The sequence below is a fragment of the Leuresthes tenuis genome, unplaced genomic scaffold, assembly GCF_036924035.1.
Source record: "Leuresthes tenuis unplaced genomic scaffold, fLeuTen1.0.hap1 SCAF_5, whole genome shotgun sequence".
Taxonomy (NCBI): Eukaryota; Metazoa; Chordata; class Actinopteri; order Atheriniformes; family Atherinopsidae; genus Leuresthes; species Leuresthes tenuis.
In genome coordinates this window covers 24,131,221-24,140,989 of record NW_027325359.1, presented here as the reverse complement: position 1 = coordinate 24,140,989, position 9,769 = coordinate 24,131,221, and the positions used below count along the sequence as shown (strand labels likewise).

Here is a 9,769-nt window from a genome sequence, read left to right as displayed (position 1 = left end):
TCTTTGTCCTTCATATTTATCAATGTCTAGATCGACTTCAACAAAGAACAACATTGTATATTGCAGTAGAAGAAAGAGAGACACTGAAGGAACAGGAATCCGAGAATAAGCTTCTTTTCATACGTTCTGCATGATTTGGGATTTTGCTATAAAATGAATTCCTTCACTCAAACTATGTTAAAACTGCTTTTAACTTCATATTTATCAATGTCTAGATCGACTTCAACAAAGAACAACATTGTATATTGCAGTAGAAGAAAGAGCAACACTGAAGGAACAGGAATCCGAGAATAAGCTTATTTTCATACGTTCTGCATGATTTCGGATTTTCCTATAAAATGAATTGCTTTGCTCAAACTAAGTTAAAATTGCTTTGTCTTCATATTTATCAATGTCAAAGCAGTTTTAACATAGTTTGAGTGAAGGAATTCATTTTAAAACAAAATCTCAAAACATGCACAACACATGAAAAGCTTATTCTCGGATTCCTGATCCTTCAGTGTTGCTATTTGTTATATTGCAAAGTACAACGTGTTTTCTTTGTTTTGTTTAAATCTATCTCGACATTGATAAATATGGAAGGACAAAGCAGGTTTAACTTGGTTTGAGCAAAGCAATTCATTTTGTAGCAAAATCCGAAATCGTGAAGAACTCATGAAAGCAAGCTTATACTCGGATTCCTGAAACTTTTAGATCTTAGATTTGCTCTTTCTTTTACTGCAAAGTACGTTGGGGTTTTTTTTGTTTAAATCTTTCTAGACAAGGTAAATATGAAGGACAAATCAGTTTTAACATAGTTTGAGTGAAGGAATGCATTTTATAAGCAAAATCCCAAATCATGCAAAACTAACGAAACGCTTTTTCTCGCTTTTCACTGCTTTTTACAAACTGGTCGGACGTTCACACCTTCTTGCAGCCGAACAATTCCGCTTCCACTTTTGATGGTGTATATTCGGGCATTCAAACCTTTTCTTACCCGCTTTTTACAAACCATGGTCGGACTTTCACACCTTCTTGCAGCCGAACACCACCTCTCCCGCTTTTGATGATGTATGGTCCAGCATTCTTACCTTTTCTAACACATTTTTCAGCAATTATGGTCGGACATTCACACCTACTCACAGCCAAACACTTCCGCTCCCGCATTTGATGGTGTTTAGTCAGGCATTCTCACCCTTTCTCATCAACTTTTTGCATATGATCTGATATTCACACCTACTTGCAGTCGAACACCTCTGCTTCCGCTTTTGATGGTACATATTTGGGCATTCGAACCTTTTCTTACCCGCTTTTTACATACCATGGGTGGACTTTCACACCTTCTTGTAGCCGAACAACTCTGCTCCCGCTATTGATTGTGTACAGTCGGGTATTTTAACCTTTTCTTACCCGCTTTTTACCAACTATGGTCGGACATTCACACCTTCTTACAGCGGAACACGTCCGCTCCCTCTTTTGATGGTGTATGTTCGGGCATTCGAACCTTTTCTTACCTGCTTTTTACAAACCATGGTCGGACTTTCACACCTTCTTGTAGCCGAACACCTCCGCTCCCTCTTTTGATCATACATTGTTGGGCATTCGCACCTTGTCTTACCCGCTTGTTACAAACTATAGTCAGACATTCACACGTTGCAGCTGAACCACCTCCGCTCCCTGTTTTGATCATGTATGGTCTGGCAATACTAGCTTTTCTTACCCGTTTGTGAGTAATTATGGCTGGACATTCACACCTACTTGCAGTCGAACAGCTCTGCTCCCGCTTTTGATTTTGTTTGGTTGGATATTCGACGCTTTTCTTAACTGCTTTTTACAAACTTTGGTCGGACGTTCAAACCTTCTTGCAACCGAACACCTCCGCTTCCGCTTTTGATGGTATATATTCGGGAATTCGAACCTTTTCTTACCCGCTTTTTACAAACCATGGTCGAACTTTCACACCTTCTTGTAGCCGAACAACTCCACTCACGCTATTGATTGTGTACAGTCGGGTAGTTTAACCTTTTCTTACCCACTTTTTACCAACTATGGTTGGACATTCACACCGTCTTACAGCGGAACACCTCCGCTTCCGCTTTTGATGGTGTATAGTCGGGCATTCGAACATTTTCTTACCCGCTTTTTACAAACTATGGTCGGACATTAAATCCTTCTTGTAGCCGAAAAGCTCCGCTCCCTCTTTTGATCATACATTGTCGGGCATTTGCAACTTTTCTTACCCGCTTTTTACAAACCATGGTCGGACTGTCACACCTTCTTGTAGCTGAACACATCCGCTCCCACTATTGATTGTGTACAGTCAGGTTTTTTAACGTTTTCTTACCCGCTTCTTACCAACTCTGGTCGGACATTCACACCTTCTTAAAGCGGAACACGTCCGCTCCCTCTTTTGATGGTGTATGTTTGGGCATTCGAACCTTTTCTTACCCGCTTTTTACAAACTATGCTCGGACATTCAAACCTTCTTGTAGCCGAACACATCCACTCCTGCTTTTGATGATGTGTGGTTGGGCATTCGAACCTACTTCTTGCCCGCTTTTCATTAATTATGGGTGGACATTCACACCTTGTCGCAGCCAAACACCTCCGCTCCCTGTTTTGATCATGTATGGTTGGACATTCGCACCTTTTCTCAACCGCTTTTTGCAAACTATGGTCAGCGATTCACAGCTTCCTCTCCACCATACTTGTATGGTGGAAGATTCACACCCACTTGCATCCGAAGACCTCCGCCCCCACTTTTGTTGATATTTAGTCGGTCATTCGCACCTTACCCGCTTTTGGCAAACTATGGCCTTCTTGCAGCCAAACACCACTGATCTCGTTTTTGATGATGTAAGGTTGGACAATCAGACCTTGCTTCACCTGCTTTTCACCAAATATAGTCGGACATTCACACCTTCTTGCAGCCGAACACTTCCGCTCCACCTTTTAGTGTTCTATCACACCTTTTTTTCACCGCATTTTATAGATTATGGTTGGAAATTCTCAACCATTGTCATCCGAAGACCTCTCCTCCCGCTTTTGTTAATATATTTGAACTTTAGTCAGACATTCACACCTTCTTGCAGCTGAACCACCTCCTCTCCCTGTTTTGATCATGTATGGTCTGGCAATACTACCTTTTCTTACCCGTTTGTGAGTAATTATGGCTGGACATTCACACCTACTTTCAGCAGAACACCACCTCTCTCGCTTTTGATGATGTATGGACCGGCATTCTTACCTTTTCTAACACATTTTTCAGCAATTATGGTCGGACATTCCCACCTACTCAGAGCCGAACACCTCCGCTCCCGCATTTGATGGTGTATAGTCGGGCATTCTCACTCTTTCTCATCAGCTTTTTGCAAATTATGATCTGATATTCACAGCTGCTTTTGATAATGTATGGTTGGGCATTCGCACCTTTTTTTACCCATTTTTCAGGAATTATGGGTGGACATTCACACCGTCTTGCAGCTGAAAACATCCTCTCCCGCTTATGATCATGTGCGGTTTGATATTCGAAAATTTTCTTTCATGTTTTAAAGAAATTATTGATGGACATTCAGACCTTCTTGCAGCTGAACCCCTCTGCTCGCGCTTTTGATGGTGTATAGTAGGGCTTTCGAGCCTTTTCTTCCCGGTTTTTACAAATTATGGTTGGACATTCAGACCTTCTTGCAACCTAACACCTCCGCTCCCTCTTTTTATCATACATTGTCTGGCATTCGCACCTTGTCTTACGCGCTTTTTACAAACTTTAGTCGGACATTCAGACCTTCTTGCAGCTGAACCACCTCCGCTCCCTGTTTTGATCATGTATGGTCTGGCAATACTACCTTTTCTTACCCGTTTGTGAGTAATTTTGGCTGGACATTCACACCTACTCAAAGCCGAACAACTCCGCTACCGCATTTGATGGTGTATAGTCGGGCATTCTCACCCTTTCTCATCAGCTTTTTGCAAATTATGATCTGACATTCACACCTACTTGCAGTCGAACAGCTCTGCTCCCGCTTTTGATTATGTTTGGTTGGATATTCGAACCTTTTCTTCACTGCTTTTTACAAACTTTGTTCGGAGGTACACGTCTTCTTGAAGCCGAACACCTCCGCTTCCGCTTTTGATGGTGTATAGTCGGGCTTTCGAGCCTTTTCTTACCTGGTTTTTAGAAATTATGGTTGGACATTCAGACCTCGCAGCCGAACACCTCCGCTCCCTCTTTTGATCATACATTGTCGGTTATTCGCACCTTGTCTTACCCGCTTTTTACAAACTATAGTCAGACATTCACACGTTGCAGCTGAACCACCTCTGCTCCCTGTTTTGATTATGTATGGTCTGGCAATACTACCTTTTCTTACCCGGTTGTGAGTAATTATGGCTGGACATTCACACCTACTTGCAGTCGAACAGCTCTGCTCCCGCTTTTGATTTTGTTTGGTTGGATATTCGAACCTTTTCTTAACTGCTTTTTACAAACTTTGGTCGGACGTTCACACCTTCTTGCAGCCGAACAACTCCACTCCCGCTATTTATTGTGTACAGTCGGGTAGTTTAACCTTTTCTTACCCGCTTTTTACCAACTATGGTCGGACATTCACACCGTCTTACAGCGGAACACCTCCGCTTCCGCTTTTGATGGTGTATAGTCGGGCATGCAAACCTTTTCTTACCCGCTTTTTACAAACTATGGTCGGACATTCAAACCTTCTTGTAGCCGAAAGCCTCCGCTGCCTCTTTTGATCATACATTGTCGGGCATTCGCACCCTTTCTTACCCGCTTTTTATAAAACCATGGTCGGACTGTCACAACTTCTTGTAGCCGAACACATCTGCTCCCGCTATCGATTGTGTACAGTTGGGTTTTTTAACCTTTTCTTACCCGCTTTTTACCAGCTCTGGTCGGACATTCACACCTTCTTACAGCGGAACACGTCCGCTCCCTCTTTTGATGGTGTATTTTCGGGCATTCAAACCTTTTCTTACCCGCTTTTTACAAACTATGCTCGGACATTCAGACCTTCTTGCAGCTGAATCACCTCCGCTCCCTGTTTTGATTATGTATGGTCTGGCAATACTACCTTTTCTTACCCGTTTGTGAGTAATTATGGCTGGACATTCACACCTACTTTCAGCAGAACACCACCTCTCTCGCTTTTGATGATGTATGGACCGGCATTCTTACCTTTTCTAACACATTTTTCAGCAATTATGGTCGGACATTCCCACCTACTCAGAGCCGAACACCTCCGTTCCCGCATTTGATGGTGTATAGTCGGGCATTCTCACTCTTTCTCATCAGCTTTTTGCAAATTATGATCTGATATTCACAGCTGCTTTTGATAATGTATGGTTGGGCATTCGCACCTTTTTTTACCCATTTTTCAGGAATTATGGGTGGACATTCACACCGTCTTGCAGCTGAAAACATCCTCTCCCGCTTATGATCATGTGCGGTTTGATATTCGAAAATTTTCTTTCATGTTTTAAAGAAATTATTGATGGACATTCAGACCTTCTTGCAGCTGAACCCCTCTGCTCGCGCTTTTGATGGTGTATAGTAGGGCTTTCGAGCCTTTTCTTCCCGGTTTTTACAAATTATGGTTGGACATTCAGACCTTCTTGCAACCTAACACCTCCGCTCCCTCTTTTGATCATACATTGTCTGGCATTCGCACCTTGTCTTACGCGCTTTTTACAAACTTTAGTCGGACATTCAGACCTTCTTGCAGCTGAACCACCTCCGCTCCCTGTTTTGATCATGTATGGTCTGGCAATACTACCTTTTCTTACCCGTTTGTGAGTAATTTTGGCTGGACATTCACACCTACTCAAAGCCGAACAACTCCGCTACCGCATTTGATGGTGTATAGTCGGGCATTCTCACCCTTTCTCATCAGCTTTTTGCAAATTATGATCTGACATTCACACCTACTTGCAGTCGAACAGCTCTGCTCCCGCTTTTGATTATGTTTGGTTGGATATTCGAACCTTTTCTTAACTGCTTTTTACAAACTTTGTTCGGAGGTACACGTCTTCTTGAAGCCGAACACCTCCGCTTCCGCTTTTGATGGTGTATAGTCGGGCTTTCGAGCCTTTTCTTACCTGGTTTTTAGAAATTATGGTTGGACATTCAGACCTTGCAGCCGAACACCTCCGCTCCCTCTTTTGATCATACATTGTCGGTTATTCGCACCTTGTCTTACCCGCTTTTTGCAAACTATAGTCAGACATTCACACGTTGCAGCTGAACCACCTCTGCTCCCTGTTTTGATTATGTATGGTCTGGCAATACTACCTTTTCTTACCCGGTTGTGAGTAATTATGGCTGGACATTCACACCTACTTGCAGTCGAACAGCTCTGCTCCCGCTTTTGATTTTGTTTGGTTGGATATTCGAACCTTTTCTTAACTGCTTTTTACAAACTTTGGTCGGACGTTCACACCTTCTTGCAGCCGAACACCTCCGCTTCCGCTTTTGATAGTATATATTCGGGCATTCGAACCTTTTGTTACCCGCTTTTTACAAACCATGGGTGGACTTTCACACCTTCTTGTACCCGAACAACCCTGCTCCCGCTATTGGTGGTGTACAGTCGGGTATTTTAACCTTTTCTTACCCGCTTTTTACAAACTATGGTCGGACATTCACACCTTCTTACAGCGGAACACGTCTGCTCCACCTTTTAGTGTTCTATCACACCTTTTTTTCACCGCATTTTATGGATTATGGTTGGAAATTCTCAACCACTCTCATCCGAAGACCTCTCCTCCCGCTTTTGTGAATATATTTGAACTTTAGTCGGACATTCACACCTTCTTGCAGCTGAACCACCTCCGCTCCCTGTTTTGATCATGTATGATCTGGCAATACTACATTTTCTTACCTGTTTGTGAGTAATTATGGCTGGACATTCACACCTACTTTCAGCAGAACACCACCTCTCTCGCTTTTGATGATGTATGGACCGGCATTCTTACCTTTTCTAACACATTTTTCAGCAATTATGGTCGGAGATTCACACCTACTAACAGACGAACAACTCCGCTCCCGCATTTGATGGTGTATAGTTGTTGTTTTGCAAATTATGATCTGACATTCACACTTACTTGCAGTCGAACAGTTCTGCTCCCGCTTTTGATTATGTTTGGTTGGATATTCGAAACTTTTCTTAACTGCTTTTTACAAACTTTGGTTGGACGTTCAAACCCTCTTGTAGCCGAACACATCCACAGCTGCTTTTGATGATGTATGGTTGGGTATTCGCACCTTTTTTTTACCCATTTTTCAGTAATTATGGGTGGACATTCACACCTTCTTGCAGCTGAACACCTCCTCTCCCACTTATGATCATGTGCGGTTTGATTTTCAAAATTTTTACTTTAATTTTTTCTAGCAATTATTGATGGACATTCAGACCTTCTTGCAGCTGAACAACTCCGCTCCCTCTTTTGATCATAAATTGTCGGGCATTCGAACCTTTTCTTACCCGCTTTTTACAAAACTTGGTCGGACTTTCACACCTTTTAGTAGCCGAACAACTCCGCTCCCGCTATTGATTGTGTACAGTCGGGTATTTTAACCTTTTCTTACCCGCTTTTTACCAACTATGGTCGGACATTCATAACTTCTTACAACGGAACACCTCCGCTCCTTATTTTGATGATGTATGGTTGGGCATTCAAACCTACTTGTTGCCCGCTTTTCATTAATTATGGGTGGACATTCACACCTTGTCGCAGCCAAACACCTCCGCTCCCTGTTTTGATGGTGTATAATGGTGGACATTCGCACCTTTTCTCACCCGCTTTTTACTATGGTCGGCCATTCACAGCTTCCTCTCCACCATACTTGTATGGTGGGATATTCACACCCACTTGCATCCGAAGACCTCCGCCCCCACTTTTGTTGATATTTAGTCGGTCATTCGCACCTTACCCGCTTTTGGCAAACTATGGCCTTCTTGCAGCCAAACACCTGATCTCGCTTTTGATGATGTAAGGTTGGGCATTCAGACCTTGCTTCACCTACTTTTCACCAAATATAGTCGGACATTCACACCTTCTTGCAGCCGAACACTTCCGCTCCACTTTTGAGTGTTCTATGTAGCATTCACACCTTTTTCTTCACCGCATTTTATAGATTATGGTTGGAAATTCTCACCCACTCTCATCCGAAGACCTCTCCTCCCGCTTTTGTTAATGTATAGTCGGGCATGAGAACCTTTTCTTACCCGCTTTTTACAAATTATGGTTGGACATTCACACCTACTTGCAGCCGAATACTGATACTGATCCTCCCGTAATAAAATGGTCGGATCTTATCAAACACACTTTGTTTCTTGTGACAATCAAGTCAGCGAAACAGCGTATACACGTCAAGACACTGAATCAAGTTTGCCACAAGAACTCATAAGTTTGGCAGTATTGCTCTGCCGTCAGCAATCATACACCCATTTTATTTTCGTGAGACATGTGCAGGCACCTGTTCATCTACTGTTCTATCACTGTGAATTAGTTTATCTATTATCAATAAGGATACTTCTACAACTACTATCAAAGTATGTCCGGACTTCTTATGTTGTCAGTTGCTATATATGAATAAGTGGGTAGCTACTGACAAGCATTAAGCATGTCACACAGCCCAAACATATAACATTTCAGGACACACCACACAGTTAACAACCACAGTGAAGCGTGTCAAAGCCCAAACATGTAACATTCAACGGGACACTTACACAACACATTCAAATCAAACAGTCAGACAACATACAAGAACATATACCCCAGCCGGCATTGCTCCCTGCCTATTTTCCTACAGCTCACTATGTGTGCGCACACCTTTATTCACAAACTCTTCAACTTATACTCTTTTACCGAAGCTGCTACAGCTCGATTGGCCGAATACCCTTAGATCCTATTTCGGTGAATTTGACATCTGCCTTACATGTAACAGATTAGCGATTTAGTTTGAGTGAAGGAATTCATTTTATAGCAAAATCCCAAATCGTGAAGAACTCATGAAAGTAAGCTTATTCTCGGATTCATGAAACTTTAGATTTGCTCTGTCTTTTACTGCAAAGTACAACGTTGTTTTTTTTGTTTAAATCTTTCTAGACATGGTAAATATGAAGGACAAAGCAGTTTTAACATAGTTTGAGTGAAGGAATTCATTTTATAGATAAAATCCCAAGAGTCTGCTGAGAAACAAGAATGAATGAGAAGTAGACTTTAACACGGCTCTAGGAGCGAGCCGAGTGTGGGCTAACCGGGAGAATTGCTTGAAAGAAACGCGACACCGAATGAGCGGTCAGAACAAAGCCTCAATACGGTTTTCCCGTGGTGTTTTTGTTGCTGCCTTGTCTTTTGCACAGAGTAAAAGACAAGGCAGCCATCGAATAGGGCCCGATTGTTCCTACTTGGTCAGCCGAGGAGCAAGGGGGGGAGCAAGCGTCTCAACCAAGCAAAGCTCACCATGGGGAAGGTGGCTATGCCAACTAGCCTGATGCCCTGCTCCCGCAGTGATGGATAATCGTACTCTGGTTTCTCTTCATAACGTACAAGTCTTTCGCCTTTTACTAAAGACTTCCGTGGAAAGCAGCACTAATGAGTTGTTTCTATTTTTGGCAGGCTTTACCTTTGCGGGTGAAGCCCTTTCCGTCTGTGCAAAAGAAATCTTGTTACTGTGCAGAGTGACTTCTCTGAGTAGAGTCGCCTTACTTGTTGCAACTGTGCCGATGTTGCTTGGATGGTGCTTGCTGGAGCGTGCGGGAGTGCAAAG

The 9,769-nt window shown here is 42.8% G+C and overlaps 1 non-coding gene across 1 annotated transcript; it reads left to right on the top strand.

Moving 5' to 3' along the window:
• Positions 1 to 9,522: 9,522 nt before the first annotated feature.
• Positions 9,523 to 9,636, top strand: LOC140308137 (U5 spliceosomal RNA). Its single transcript, XR_011916110.1, has one exon. It is a non-coding gene; the product is annotated as a U5 spliceosomal RNA (small nuclear RNA).
• The last annotated feature ends 133 nt before the right edge of the window (positions 9,637 to 9,769 follow it).